This window comes from Macrotis lagotis, chromosome 4, assembly GCF_037893015.1.
Source record: "Macrotis lagotis isolate mMagLag1 chromosome 4, bilby.v1.9.chrom.fasta, whole genome shotgun sequence".
NCBI lineage: Eukaryota > Metazoa > Chordata > Mammalia > Peramelemorphia > Peramelidae > Macrotis > Macrotis lagotis.
Window position 1 is genome coordinate 160,742,523 of NC_133661.1, and position 17,097 is coordinate 160,759,619.

Consider the following 17,097-nt stretch of genomic DNA (forward strand, 5'->3'; position numbering starts at 1 on the left):
GAGTCTTCATTTCCTTACAATCTAGCCCAAGAACTAAGAAATACAAACATTTAAAATGATAACCTAAGTTATTTCATAAACTAGAATAGGCATACTGCATACTGGATAGAGTACTAGACCCAGAGTTAGGAAGATATGAGTTCACATTTTTGCCTCAGAGATTTACTAACTATATTATCTTGGACAAGTTACTTAATCTCTGCCTCAGGTTCCTCATCAGCAAATAGAACCAATCTCACAGGACTGCTATGAATAGCAAATGAGATTGAAGCACTTTGTAAACCTTAAAGATGGTTGGTGTGAAATAATATCAGTCCCAATGCTGTGGTATAATAATACAATAATAGCTGTTATTATATTATACCACAGCGTTGTGACTGATTTTATTTCATAACAGCATCCTTAGTGTACCACCATTTAACCTCACTGTATTACTGTTTGGTCAATTACCTAAGACAAAAATTAGAAAGTCAGCAAAAATCAGAGTTATTGAGGTACATAAACAGTGATGTTTAGCTTCCCTGAGCATCAGTCTCATTATCCTTGTCATATTGTTTGTTGAATAAACACTTTTTTTCTCTAATGTTTGTACCTAAACATCATTACCTGCCCTACTCTTCAACAAACATCATGTTTCCCATGTTACCACTGGATAAAGCTGGGCTGGGTATGACTATATGATGTGTCCAATGAGTGGTAAAGAGAACAAGCAATGTAGGAGTATCTCGGAAACAAAAATGACTTTGGCCTGAGTCCATGAGGAAATTAGTCACACAAATAATAAGTGTCCCAGGTGTCCAAGGCAGAATTTCATTCTAGTTCTACTCTGTTCCAATTCTAGAACCTTGTTCATAATTCTATGCTGCCTTTTATGAAGCATTATTTTAGTTTAAATAAATAATAACCTTTTTTAAAAAGTAAAGTAAGAACTATGCCAAGATAAGATCAAAATGGATACAGGATTTAGATATAAAAAACAGTATTATAAGCAAGCTAGAAGATCAAGGAGTAGTTTACCTGTCAGATCTATGGAAAGGGAAGCAGTTTGTGACCAAGAGATAGAGAACATCATTAAAAAACAAACTGGATAAGGGGCAGCTAGGTGCACAGTGGATAGAGCACTGGTCCTGGAGTCAGGAGTCCCTGAGTTCAAATCTGACCTCAGACACTTAATAATTACCTAACTGTGTGACCTTGGACAAATCACTTAACCCCACTGCCTTGCAAAAAAAATCCTAGATAATTTTGATTATATTAAATTAAAAAGTTTTTTGCACAGATAAAACCACTGTAACCAAAATCAAAAGAAATGTAGCAAATTGGGAAACAATTTTTACAACTAGTATTTCTGACAAAGGACTCATTTCTAAAATATACAGAGAATTGAGTCAAATTTTCAAAAAAAAAAGCCATTCCCCAATTGACAAATGGTCAAAGGATATGCAAAGGCAATATACAGATGAGGAAATCAAAGTGATCCATAGTCATATGAAAAATTGTTCTAAATCATTATTTATTAGAGAAATGCAAATTAAAGCATCTCTGAGGTACCACCTCACACCTCTCAGACTGACCAGTGTGACCAGAAAGATCAATGATCAATGTTGGAAGGGATGTGGGAAATCTGGGACACTAATACATTGTTGGTGGAGCTGTGAACTCATCCAACCTTTCTGGAGAACAGTTTGGAATTATGCCCAAAGGGCAACAAAAATGTGCATACCCTTTTATCCAGCAATACCACTACTGGGTCTATACTCTAAAGGGATTATGAAAAGAGGGTTAAAAACATAATTTGTACAAAAATATTCATAGCAGCCCTGTTTGTGGTGTCAAAGAATTGGAAATTAAGTAAATGTCCTTCAATTGGGGAATGATTTAACAAACTGTGGTATATGTATATCATGGAATACTATTATTCTATTAGGAACCAGGAGGAATGGGAATTCAGGGAAGCCTGGAGGGATTTGCATGAACTGATGCTGAGTGAGATGAGCAGAACCAGAAAAACATTGTATACCCCAATAGCAACATACACTCCGGTGATGATCAACTTTGATGGACTTGCTCATTCCATCAGTGCCACAATCAGGGACAATTTTGGGCTATCTTCCATGGAGAACACCAGAGAAAGAATCGTAGAGTTTGAACAAAGACCAGACTATTACCTTTAATTTAGGGGGGAAAAAAAACCACGGTTATCTTATTATGTAATTCTGCAATCTCTTATACTTTATTTTTCTTCCTTAAGGATATGATTTCTCTCTCATCACATTCAACTTAGATCAATGTATAGCATGGAAACAATGTAAAGACTAACAGACTGCCTTCTATGGGGGGCGGGGGGAGAGGGAAGAAAGATTAGGGGGAAAATTGTAAAACTCAAAATAAATAAAATCTTTAAAAAAAAGTAAAGTAGGTTGGGACTGATATGAATTATGAATTTGAATGCCAATCTCTGCTTTCTATCCAGGACATTTCTTTAAAACTTACCCCCTAACTTCACTTTCTGATTTCGTACTCATAATTCTAAGGTCAGTATTATTTTCTATGAGCCACACTATTATCCCCCAAGTCTTTCCTTTTCTTTCAGCCCTTCTCTCTAGGCACCTGGAAGGCAAGAAAAAAAATTCAGGAAACAAGAAAGAATCCTTTCACAAACAAAGGGTCTATGGTTATGAAGGCGAATGTTGTTTTCCCCCTATTCATTCACAGAAACTGGGCTATTGTTGAGAGGTTCAGTGGGCAAGGAAATGAGGCACTGAATATTCATTGGACACCCAAGTACTTCAGTAAAATGTACATGGATGGCCAAGGAAGGATTCTGAGCAATCTCTAAATTTGCATTTCAATTCCAAAATACAAATTAAACCCAAGGTTATCAAAGAAAAGATGAAGATGAAGATCAAAGTGAATCAACACTCCTGAAAAAGGAAGAGATTAAAGAAAGTGAATCAAACACAATTTTAAACAGATATTAAAAGGTGTTAATGCAGGCTAATGCAGCTAATGAAGGGGTGGGGGGAGAGGAGCTGCTCAATTAGCATTTCTAGCAAGAAGTGGAGCTTTTTGCACCCACCCCAACATATCAAAGCTTGAATTCTACCTCTTATTAAAAGAAAGCCTCGAATATTTTAAAAGGCAGAATAGATTAAAAATAGATTTATGATAATTACCTCTCCATCCATAATAGTAACAATTTATCTTTATGCTCTGAAAACCAAGTCTTATAATATGGAATCCACAAGGCAGCCTCAAGCATTCTTTGAAGTGTGGTAGAGATGTTTTTGTGTTGTTTTTTCAAGTTGGCAATTAAAATGAAGAGGCGATGGACTAGGTACTGATCAATAATGGGGAACCTTGGAATAGCCTAAGGAGTTGTCTACTCTATTTTCCATTCCCCTTTTTGATTTATATTTCATTGTGTTTATGATGAGAAAGAAAAAAAAACTATTTCCTCCTTAGACCAAGGTCAGCATGGGAAAGAAGAGGAGTATTAACCAGGAGAGATGGGACCCAGGATCAAAATATCTACAGACTTGTGTCATAGTTGTGACTGTACTATTGACTAGCACTAGGTCTGCAAGTATTTTACATATGCTATCATCTCATTTGATCCTCACGAGAACTTTGTAAGATATGTGCTATTTTTATCAATGTTTAAAGCATTTCTGTCATACATTTCTGTTAATCATTGCAGGAACTGTTTGGGTGCAAATCTTCTCACCTTTCTCTATGATAGTGAACCTCCTTTGTTCTGACATGCTTGCCCATCAGTTTCTCTTAGAGGTAACATTTATCTTTGAAAATCCTGTACTAATGTACATATGTATTGTGGTGGTAGTGAAGGAGGGGATGATTATAGTGACATCCCCCTAATTGAAAGACCTCCAGAGGGGGCTGATGCAAGAACCTTCTTTTTTTTTTATGCTGTTTATGATTAGTGTGGCTGATGACCAGACAAAACTACTTCCTTATGGAGAAATTTAATATATTTTGAGATAAAGTACAGGCATCAGTCTGTATTTTTGTCTCTTTAGGGAACAATGTGAGGGAGACTCAACAGAGAAGGAAGGGAAGATGACAAGCACCTGGGAAAGGAAATTAACTTTAGACCCTCTTGCACCATTTTATAGAGAGGTCAAGAAAAAGAGACTGAGTGTTTTGCAAATTCTGTCTTCATCAGGACAATCCCTGAGTTCCCATTGTGAGGGAGCTTTTAACTGAAACTGAACTTTGGGAATTTTGCCCTTTATATTGTTTAGAATGGTTGAAAAGGTAATGAAAAGAAGGAAGGAAGAAGGGGAAATAACTGGAATAGGGGGAGAGTTTTGTTCTGAAATCCAAAAAGCTTATACCATGTGATATAGTAGACAAAGCTGATCTCAAAGTCAGTAAGACATGACTGCAAGTCTCCACTGTCTCTTCCAAGCACATTGACTATAGGACACAGGCAAGTCATTTGAGATATCATTACTCTAGGCAACTCTCTGAAAATTAAAATTTACGGAATAATTACCCACCTACATTGGTTGAGGAGTTTCTTAATCTTGATGATCCCTACACCAATGAAATCAGAAATTCAATCTCTATCATTTAGACACTACACCTTAAATACATATGTATTAGGTATTGATATTATTTCATTTTTAATAATGTCTTAAGCATAATGTAATTTCCATGTTTATCTCTCTTTTATTAGGATTTTGCAAGGCAAATAGGGTTAAGTGACTTGCCCAAGACCATACAGCTAGGTAATTATTAAGTGTCTGAGATCAGATTTGAACTCAGATACTCCTGACTCCAGGGCTGGTGCTCTATCCACTGCGCCACCTAGCCGTCCCCATGTTTATCTTTTTCTACCTTGTCTTTTTATTGCTGCCTTTTCTGAAACTGTGATTGTCACTTCTATTTTTTTTATTGCACCTGAAACAAAATGAACTCTGCTCTCATTTTAACTTTGTGAATCTTTAGGTTTTAAGAATGTTTTCGTCTATATTTTTAGATTCTGCTTTTTTTTATCCATTCTGCTTCATTTTATGGATGAGTTTATCCCACTTAATATTCACAATTATGATTGTGTTTTTCCCTGCATCCTACTCTCATACTTTTTTCTCTTCCCTACCCCATCCTGACCATTTACCAAAAAATAGGTGATAAGAAAAAATGAATATGATGATCATTAGTAACCTGTAATTGCAATGGTTTAATTCCATTCCCTTACCCATCATCTCTTCATTCAGACAAGATTAGGTTCTTATACATTCTTTTATGTATTTTAATTCTCCCATTTATAATCTTTCTCTCCCAAAGTTGCTCTGTTTTACTAGATTACTCACCTCTCCAACTTTATCATTATATTCCCTTATTAAATAGCATCCTTTTTCTCTATATCAACTTATTTTCCTGTTAAATTTAATGTATTGCTAAACCAAACTTTTTAAATGTGTGTATATGAAATTTTCCTTTTCCTGGTTCAGCTAAAAGTGAGGTCCAAAAAATGTCTACTCCCCTCACTTTGTCTTCCATGTTTATATATATATATGCTTCTTCTGATACACATCAATTATGAAAAAGAAGTATATTCTCTCATTTATTCCTCATTTATTCCCTGGAATATTCCTTCCCCCCCTTCTTTTTCTTTCTTCTCTTAAAACAAAATGAAATTAAACCATTTCTAGGTCTTACATTTGTCTTTTCCCATCTATGATCCTTGAACACAGTGGTATACTGAAAAAGCATTTACCTTTTCTTTCCCTTTTGGAATATATATATATATATATATATATATATATATATATATATATACACACACCATCAAAGCTCAAATGTTATTCCTTTCTAGGTTTCATTCTCTCCTATATTTCTGTTTCAAAGGATTTACTGTGATGTATAAAAAGGTTTGAGAGACATAGTTTCTGGATAATTTAAACAATTTACCAATAAAGATTAGCAGGTTTTAACATAAGGAAGGTCAATTTGGCCTCTCTCTCTCTCTTAGACCAAAGACAATGGAAGTGGGATCACAGTTCATATACTTTTCTGAAAATAGTAGCTGGTCAGTGGTGCTGACATTGACTTTTGCACAGAGAAATTATCACTACTTAGATCACTCCCAATTATACCAGACCATCTTCAGTCTTGGGCTATCTAGACAAAAGGATCTGTCTCCAAATAAGCCTGAATATACCACAATGAACTTTGCCCAACCCAGATTAAATTCTTTGCAAGGTTAGGTGGGATCTGATCAAGGTGGAGGAGAATCAATGCAATCTCATTATCAGTAATGTTCTTCAAGAAAGGGGAACTTCTTAAAATGAGGAATTTAGAGAAAAAAAAAATTACACACATCTTTTTTTTTGACAGGAATGCTTAAAAGTCTTCTTTTCTATTAAAGATCCATATTCCCCTCTATAGGATTATACTCAGTTTTGTGTGTCAAGTTGTTATTGTTAGACTTTATCCTTTTGGAATGTTCTAATCTATTCCAAGATTTTCCCTCCATGATAGTAATTACAGCATTGTCTTATATAATTGCAGTTATATAAGATTGATTATAACTGATTGCAGTTACTTAATTTAGGATTATGACATTGTTTAGGGTTTTCAGCTTGTGGGTCTTTCTAGAAGGTAACCAGTAGATTCTTCTTAATTTCACTTTGCCCTCTGGTTCTAACAAATCTGGATAATTTTATTTTATGATTCTTAAAATATGAGATCCTGGTTTTCTTTGGTCATGGTTTTCAGGGAGTTCAGTGATTCTTAAATTTTTTCTCCTCCACTTGTTTTCTAAATTAGTTGCTTTTGATAGTAGATAGGATATCTCCTTTTTTTCATATTTTTACTTTATTCCAATAGTTATCAACTTAAAGAATCATTGATTATTATTCACTTTATTCCATTTCTCAGGGAGTCTACTACACAATTAATCTCTTCCAATTTATATTCTTTTATTTATTTTGCTTCCATTTTTAAAAATGGAGAGCTCTAATTTTATATTTTTTATCCCTTCCCTCATTTTTCATAAACATTTTTATAATGGCTATTGTCCAGGCTCTTTTCTCTGAGGTCCTACTTATATTTGTTATAGAGTTGCTTTTTTCTTCTGGTTGTACCTGGTGTGTTTCTCTCAGTTTATAATATTTCTTCATTATATTTAGATTATGTTCATCTCTATTGTGCCAGGACCAGGATCCACTCCCTTCCACACATTTGTGGGCAAGCTGGGAAGACCATATCTTGTCTTTTTCCTTCTGCAATCCTGATGTTATTACTTCTTCCCTACCTGGTTGAATGACCTCTTTTCTCTGCCATAAACTTTGATTTCTACCTTCTTTGTCCAACACAGATGCTGATCTTGGTTCCAAGAGAGATTTGATTTCATCCTATGCTATGGTCCTGATAGGTTCTAGTCAAATGGGAGTCTCCCTAGGAAGGTCCCTCAGTTCTCAGTTCTCCTTGATGTTTCACTGGTCCTATCTTCTATTCTGGTTTCTTATAGAAGTGCTGACTTCAAATTCCTGGGTCCCTATTATGGTGATTAACAAGGAGCTATACTAGTCCTGTCTCCCTTGTGCAGAAACCTATTGAGGGCTGGTTCTATCTCCTAGAATTGCTCTGAACAGGTCAGGTCTAAAATCCCACTGCTTTTAGAACCTGTTTGCTATTGAATTCCCTCTATAAACACACATAAACTTCTAAGTCTTCTTGATCCTTGTTTCATCTGATACTCTTTTAGATTTCTTAGCAGTGATTGTAGGAGAGACGGAATCCCTAGGACCCTTCTGAAGGAACTATTATTAACTTTCCTCCCCTTTATCCAGCTTATCATTCTGTCCCCCCTTATATCACAATCTTACACAAATACCAGTGGTATAACTAGAAGTTCTGACTTGCCAAGAAAAAAGTATTTCTGAAACCCTCCTCCCTACCTATCTTTTTTAACAGAAACTCTTCACTTTCCCTATAGTGTAGGAACAACTTAATTAGTATTTAGCTGATGGAGAAAGGAAAGGAGGAAAAGAGAATTTGCTTGGCCCCTTTCAATCTAATTCTACCATACTTCTTCCTTATCGTGGAAAAGCATCACCTAAGGAATTAATCAAACTAATCATTAATGAGAAGGTGACTCCTACATGTTTAGAAGGATTGACTGAAATAGGTGTTATTTATAATGCATTTTATGATGATTTTGGTGACCTCTGCTATCCAATGGAAAAAAAAAAACTTTTTGAATTAGCAAAATTTTTGAGTAATTTGAAATCTGCTGCCAAAAACATGAATTGATCTCCTGAGGCCCCTTTAGCATCTGTGTTTCCAACACTTTCAAGCACTGGATTATCTCCCTAATTATAAAATCACAGCAATAATCTTGATATACAAGGGAAATAGTGACATGATATTTACATCTAGGCAAAAACACATCAAAGATGTTCCCCTTTGGGTAAAGGCCACGGTCCAGGCAAGTCCAATGATCTGTCCCTGACTTGAGACACTTAGGAATAGTTTGCTAGAGAGTGTGTTAAGTCTCTGTCCTTCATATAATTATCAGAAGTTATTATGTGCAAGATCTCCTGACTTTGATTGGAAAAGAACAATAGATTTAAAAATCAGAGAGCCTAGGTTCAAATCCCAACTGTATCACTTACAATTTGTCTAATCTTAAAGTAAATCGCTTTAATCTAAGCTTCAGTTTCTTTGGCTGTAATTTAAGGAGAAGCTACCAGATAGGCTCCTAAGTTCCTATTAGTTCTAAACTAATATGATCTTATCATGTCTTTAAGAATGAGTAGATTGACCTTAATGGTCCCTTCCTGTTGTGAATCTTTGATCCTAAGGAAATAGGGGGGACCAATTCTTACAGTATAAACAATTCCTATCTTAATCCAGTCCCAACAACCTTATGGAAAAGTACTTTATTTGACTGCACAATGAAAAGAGGTGATGATTCAGGAATTGCTGAGCCAAGTGAATATACATACGAAAGTGCAGAGATGTGTGGGCTGAGGAGGGGGAGAAGGGAGAAAGGTCAGCTAACTATGTTCTTCCCTGGTAAATGGTAACCTCAAGCACTCATTTTGCCTAGACAAAACTGTGCTAGAAAAGGGATGTTTCCCTTTTCTTTTTGTTCTTTCTTGTTCATAGGATGAATGAGTATGCTAAGAAAGGACCTGCCAAGCTACTTGTGAGTCTGCAAAATCCCAAAGGCCTCATAACATGCTTCATCCATAGCTGGGATTGAATGACAGATAGCAATGTTGGTGGTATCAGGGCAGAGAATAAATGAATGAGAAGTGATGGTCAGCAGAGGGAAGGCTGCAGGAGTAGAATTCCTAATGACCCCTTGAGAAGGACCAATTTTGGAATCAACAAGGGTATGGAGCTCAAACTGAGCTAACTTCCCAGGAGGAAGCAACACTTTAATTAGACTTAGTGAGGATTCCACAAAGAGATGAAACCATTCCTCATGCAAGTTGTGTTGCACTCCTTGTTTCCCCATATTCTCAACACATGCTTCATTGCCTCTGTATTTAAAGGAGCCCACTTTCCTCTTGGATGATTAGTTTACCTCATGTTTTAGAGGAAATTTTTCCCCAACTATTCTTGATATTCTTTCTCATTAAATCTCTTTTCTAAATACTAAGGGAATCTGATAGAATAAATATTAATAGGAAGCATAACATTGGAAGAGGATCCTAAGTAACAGTCCTGGAAAATCCAGAATTTTAGAACTACATGTCCCTAAAACCATGCCCTACTGGGGAACTCAAACCATGAATTGGGGGAGTAGTCCCAGAAGGGTATTATACTGTTATCCTATGATCTCATCCCTATAGATTCTCATCTTTCCCCAAATAACTTTTTATATATATAAAATATGTGTGTGTAGATAATGGAATCATAGATTTAAAGCTAGGATGGCCCTTAGTGATTGTCTAGTCCATTCCCCTCTCCCTCAATGTTACAGATGAGGTCCAGATAAGTTAATCTAGTTACCCATAGTAATTTAGTTAGTAAATGGCAGGGAAAGATTCAATAAGTTCTCTAAATCTAAAGCTAACACTCCTGTCTTCATTGAGAAAGTCATGATTATAAACTTTTAATGACAATTGCCTTTGAATAGAAGTCTATGAAGGTCTATGCAAATTATAAATCCAAACTCATAATTATACAGATTTTTAAATCAGTTTTGTGGGTACCTAGGGAAGGAGCCACTACATTAAAGGAAATAATCATATTTGTTAAAACCCATTGTCCCTAATATTTTCCTCATATTTTGTGTCAGTGGAGGCACATAGATGAACATAGCCTCTCTCTTCATCCCATCCTTTCTGGATTGAAGATGGAATGTGTCTCTCTGATGACCAAATTAGTCAATCCCAATGTTAAATAAAATCCCATCAGTTAATTAGCTGAGATGATAAGTCAGAATAATCAAAATGATTGACTTAGTATCTGCTACAGAGATAGGGTTTTAGATTCTGTTATTCTTATTTGTATATAATGATAGTGAACACTGGCATAAGTCCTTAAACTTTATAAAGAGTTGTAAAGGTAAAGGACAGGTGTTATTCCCCTGATGAAAGTCACTCATCATCTGATAGATATAAAAACTGAAGAATTTAAATGCTATCTCAAGGCAGAATGAGAATTAGAACCAATTAATAACAGAGCTAGTACTAGAATTAAAGTTTCATAGGATTAAAATTTATAGCTGAAATAGATCTTACTGGCCACAGAATTCAATCCCATCATTTTACAGATGAAGAAAATGAGAAGTAAAGAAAGGTGAAATAATTCAACTTCTTCAAAAGGGTAAGCAGGATTTGAATCTATATCCTTTCACTTCAAATCCAGTTTTCTTTCCACTGTACCACACTCTGTTCCAATACATAGGCCAGTATACCATTCTACCTCCAGTAACTGGATTGGTTATAGAGCTGGTGTTAATATCCCTTTTGTCTGTCATTCTTATAATATTTAAACTTGTATTTCTAATTAAGATACATATATATATATATAATATGTGTGTATTTACATATATACATATATATATATTCATTGCTCAAAATTATTTGGCTAGAAATAGAGGAAACATTGAAATATATCTTTACAGGAAAATGTACTTAACTAAGAGTCAGGATACTTGAGTACTAATTCTCAAGGACAAGCTGTTAAGTAGTCTCTTCATTTTTTTTGGTCCTCACTTTCTTCATGTGTGAAATAAGTCCCTTCCAGAGCCAATGTTATTGGATTTAATGACTCTCCTTCTGCGATGAACTCAAACACTGTATTTTCTGTTCTTCTCTTACTGAATCCCATATAGCATCCAGAACAATCCTGAGTTACTCATAGTTAATCAGGGCTCTCACCCAATTCAATACTAAGAATGATTAAAATTCCATGGGAATAAATGTTATTTTCTAGTGCATTGATCTTGACTTTACAAATAATCAAAGACTTCTTGAAGTCCCAACATCATGTGCTTTCTTGAGAAAGAGAAACTCAAATTGTAGCTTCCTCATATAAAAACTTCAAATAGAACAAAAACCCATGCAGAGTAGTCATGGAAACCCTTCCAATGTCTTTATGAGTTTATAACCTTTACCATTATCCAATGTTTAACTAACTGAGAGTTTTTTGCTTTCAAGCTTTTGAAACAAAAGACTCTTATTAGCTTCAATCCATCATTATTTGAACCCAACTCTTTTGTCTTCTATAGCAGGCTCAACTTTATGAATAGTAACTTCAATTTATACTGACCAATAGCACTTCTAATTCATACCAAAAGGAGCATTTGCAGTCCTAAATACACATTCTTTTCTATATTCAAATCTTTTGGTGCTCGATAATAGTAAACAAGACAAGTGTTCCAATTATTAAATTGCTAGCTGATATTTCCCCTGTCTTTTATTTGACAAAAAGCAAACATTCAATTAACCCATGGGTGAAAATTAGGACCAATATGTTTGTAATTATTGTTTAGACTTATTCCCCAAGTACAAGCAATTTTTCCTTCATAATATTGTCCTCCTATACCTAGTGCCATCACCCTTGTGCAAGCCCTGATTGCTTCAGGTCTAGGTAAGCTAATATAACCTTGTAACTGATTTCACTTCTTCCAGTCTCCTTCTCAGATCTATGCTACACACACAGACCAACTAATCTTCCTATAATTCTTGTTAGATCATGTCAATCCTTCATATTAATTTGTAAGTGAATCATGCTTTTAACAAAAAGGATATACAATCTGTGTATATTTCTTTTGACTAACAAAAATCACTTATATTAACATATAGGATAGAAGAACAATTAGCAAATTTACTAATTACTCTCAGTTTTTCTATTCTATTTAAAGTAGACTCGGAGGAGCAGCTAAGTAGTGCAGTGGATGAAACCCTGGAGTCAGGAGGATTTGAGTTCAAATCCAGCCTCAAACATCTAATACTGTGTGACCTTGGGCAAAGCACTTAACCCCATTACCTTGCAAAAAAATAAATAAATAAATAAAGTAGATTGGGAACTACTTTGGAAATAAACCCCTGTATTTAAATACATGGCAAAATTATATTCAAAATTTGTCAAATCTAAACCCAAAGTTCATTCATTAAAAGTCATTAATAATCTCTATTAAAAGCTGCGTTCCTTAAAGAAAAATAAAATTCATTTTTCTGGTTGTTCTTTGTATCTAAGTATTTATTCTTAAATTGATAAATTACTTTTTTCAAGAAATTGATCTATTTTCATTTAAGCTATAAGAGAAATGTAGCCCTGGATACATAAGGATATTTTCTGCTGTGATGTTTGAGACCACCTAGAGAGGAAATAGTTGTTTAGAACAAATGCATTCATTTGACAAATCTTTATGAAAGGATAAATTTTTATAAGGAAGTGTGTTACAATGAAAACAATAATAGATTCAGAATCAGAAGATTTCTTCTCTAACTCACTGAAGGAAAAAAAAAAAGTTGTTCCTTTTTCCTGATTTATTCCTGTCTAAATATGCTTCTTTTAGGAAGACCATTCAACTCACCACTTCAAAAATGTACTTTTGACTACTTCCAAATATTTTTCTAGAATAGAGTAATATGATAATCCTTTGTGATCACAGTGAAAAGAGCAATGGTCTCAGATCAGAAGCCCTAGATTTTATTCTTCGTTCTAACCCTAAATAGATTCTACTTGGGGCAAGTGACAAACGCTAAAGCACAGTTCCTTTATCTGGAAAAGGACAGTTATAATATTTGTGTTATCTATATCACAGGGTCATTATCAGTTGATGTTTGTCCTTTGTTCTGAAAGAAGACCATGACATCAGGCAGGTGATACCATAACATGCCAGTGAATTGAATTTAAGGGAGGCAAATGTTTGGGCAGTCACTGTTTTACTTTCTCCTCTGGAGATATCTGGGTCCAGTGGACAGATATGGATCAGGACAACTGGAGATGTCCCAGGAAATCTTGGCCTTTTTATGCTAAATTTTTTATCAGGCCACAGTTTGACTGAGGAAATGCCCATTCAGTGATTAAGGTTAAGTAAGAAAGGAATGAGGAAGCAAGATTGGGGGGGAAATTGTGAAACTCAAATAATATCTTTAATAAAAATAAATTTAAAAAAAAAAGAAAGAAATGAGGAAGAGACCTAGAATTACCACTTCCAAAATAATGATAATAATAATAATAATAGTAATAGTAACATGGGGAATCCTGGAGGGATTTGCATGAACTGATGCTGAATGAGATGAGCAGAACCAGAAAAACACTGTACACTCTAATAGCAACATGGGGTGATGATCAACCTTGATGGACTCGCTCATTCAATCAGGGCAACAATCAGGGACAGTTTGGGGCTGTCTGCAATGGAGAATACCATCTGTATCCAGAGAAAGAACTGTGGAGTTAGAACAAAGACTAAGGACTATTACCTTAAATTTAGGGGAAAAAACTGATATCTTATTGTCTGATCTTGCTATCTCTTATATTTTATGTTTCTTCCTTAAGGATATGATTTCTCTCTCATTGCATTCAATTTGGATCAATGTATACCATGGAAACAATGTAAAGACTAACAGACTGCCTTCTGTGGGGGTGGGGGGAGGGAAGCAAGAATGGGGGAAAAATTGTAAAACTCAAAATAAATAAAATCTTTAAGCAAAGTGAAAAAAATAGTAATAGTAATAATCTGGGAGGGTTTCTCAGAGATAAAGGTAGATAAGGAAGAAAGTAAGCAAAAAGATATTCTTTTATATAGTATAAAAAAAATCAATCTGGGAGAGTGCAATGAAAATACCTTAAGAGGAATAGAGACTAGACCTACTAAGATTTCATTGGTATTGGGAAGCCCAAGGGCAAAAAACTCCCTCTACAGATATTTCAGCACTTTTTCTGCATTGTATTACCTTACAGAGTTGCCCAAGACAGAGGTGTCAAATATAGGGCAGTCCAGATGAGATTAAAATGCTATTGGGAAGTATTTAGAAGAGGGAGTTTTTTTTTTTAATTTTTATTTTTTCCAATTATATGCAAAGATAATTTTCCACATTCATTCACTGCAAACTTTTGAGTTCCTCATTTTTCTACTACCCTCTCTTCCCCTTCCCTCCCCATGACAGAGAGCATTCTGATATAGGTTGCACTTGTTCAATCATGTTTAACATATTTCCATACTTGTCATGTTGTGAAAGAAGAATTAGAATTGAAGGGGGTAGGAGGTATTGGGAATCATGAGAACAAAGAAAAAACATAAAAGAAATTTTTAAAAGTGAATATAGGGTAGTATGCTCTACATTCAGACTTCATATTTTTTTCCTCTGGATATGTGATGCCATTTTACATAACTGTCTTTTAGGATTGTCCTCAATCACTAAACAGCTGAGAAGAGTTGAGTCCTTCATAGTTTTTGTACATGTTCTGTTTCAGCTCACTTCACTCGGTATCAGTTCATATAAGTCTTTCTAGGTTTTTCTAAAGTCCAGCCCCTCATGATTTCTTTTTTTGTTCAGGTTTTTTTTTTTTTTGCAAGGCAATGGGGTTAAGTGGCTAGCCCAAGGCCACACAGCTAGGTAATTATTAAGTGTCTGAGAACGGATTTGAACCCAAGTACTCCTGACTCCACAGCCGGTGCTTTATCCACTGCGCCACCTAGCCGCCCCCCCCCCCCATGATTTCTTATAGAACAACATTCTATCATATAATTTGTTTAGCCATTCCATTTGGGAAATATTTGTAAAATAAATAAAAATACAATAAAACATAAATAGTATTACATTATAAAACTAAATTTGTGTATAACTCATGTGAATTCTCATTAGTGTTTCTATTTGAATTCAATACTTCTGGCCCAAAACACTGAGAAGTTAAGTGACTTGTCAAGGATCACAAAGTCCATGAGTGGCAGAGGCAGAACACCAATCTAGGCTTTTCTGACCCCAAGGCCAACTTTCTGCTATGCTACATTGTCTCTTAGCTTAAAGCACTATATAAAAATGCATGTTTTGATTTGTTTGGTTTTGGAAGCAATCATGATTAAGTGACTTGTCTAGAGTCATATAAAACTAGTAATTATCTGAGGGTAGATTTGAACTCAGGTCCTTCTGACTTCATGACTCATGTTCTGACCACTGTACCATCTAGCTGCCCCAGTACATGTTACTAATAAATTTTGATTCAAATATTATATAACTATAGGTACAAGGCATTCTTCTGAGTTAGACAGAGTCCCTGCTGTAATGGCGCTTATTTTCTACAGGGGAGGATAATGTATTTATATAAATAAATATAATAGCAGAGATGAGGGGAGGTGGCATAATAGGATACAAAGAAGTCTACATTTTCAGAGGATCTAGGTTCAAATCATAGCTGTACCACTTACTATTTGCGTGACATTGGGCAAGTCACTTAACCTAGGCCTAAGTTTCCTTACCTGTAAGATAAAGGAGTTGAACTAGGTGTCTTCTAAGGCTTTTTTCCCAGATCTAATTCTATGACTATGATAGGAGTGAAGGAAAAATACAAAGGACAATTGGTCACTAAACTGTATAAAGATCTCTGCCACAGCATATTGATTTCTAAATCCACATATTAACTCTATGTACTATTGTATTTTTATTTATTTTGTTAATTTTTTCCCAATGACATTTTGATCTAGTTCAGCAGTATTGAGTAGTGTTGGCAGCAATGAGGCCCAAGCAGTATATTTGATACTTCTGCTCTAAGAAACTACAGGAAGGGTAGGGACTATTTCGTTTTTGTCTTTGTATCCCCAGTCCAGACTCATAGTAGTTATGTAATCGATACAATTCCAAATTGATTTTTTAAATAATTAAATCAGGGCAGGTGGGTGACATTAGTGGTACTAGAACTGACCTTGGAGTGAAGATACTGAATTCAAATCCAGCCTCTGACATTTATAAACTGTGTGACCCCAGGAAGTCACTTACCCACAATTGCCTACACACACACACACACACACACACACACACACACACACATAAATTAAATTATTAAATTAAACGCTTGCTTGTTAGTGATTGATTGAGGGGGAAACACTTTCAGCTGATAGCAAGGTCAGGGAAGATCATAGGGGAATGGTGGGAAAGGTAAACATTAAGTTTAGCTTCTAGGAGCATTCACATGTGGGTGTGAACAATGATGAGAAATCTCTCTTGCAATCAGATTGTAGGAAGAAGACATGAGTCATGAAATAGGACAGTAGACCCTCAATAGGAATCTGAAGATGGAGAATACTTGCAGAAAGGAACCTTCAACTGCAAGTTAAAGACTGTATAAAGACAGTCAATAATAATAATCAGGGCAGGTTTCCCAGGATCCAAGTTTAGGGGATACTCAAGGGAAGGGATCAGGGGAAGTAATGTCTGGATGCTTCAGGGGAAGAGGCTAAAACTTAACATAGGAACTACTATGCCAGTCAAGCTGGCAAAGTGTTCCATTAAAGATTGATTTTGAATACCAGTTCTCCCACTTATTCTTCCTTGGGTGACCTTGGGCACATCATTTAACATCTATCTCAGTTTACACATCTTTGGAATGAAAGGTTGAACTCAATCATTACTAAGGTCTATAGAAGTCATAAATCAT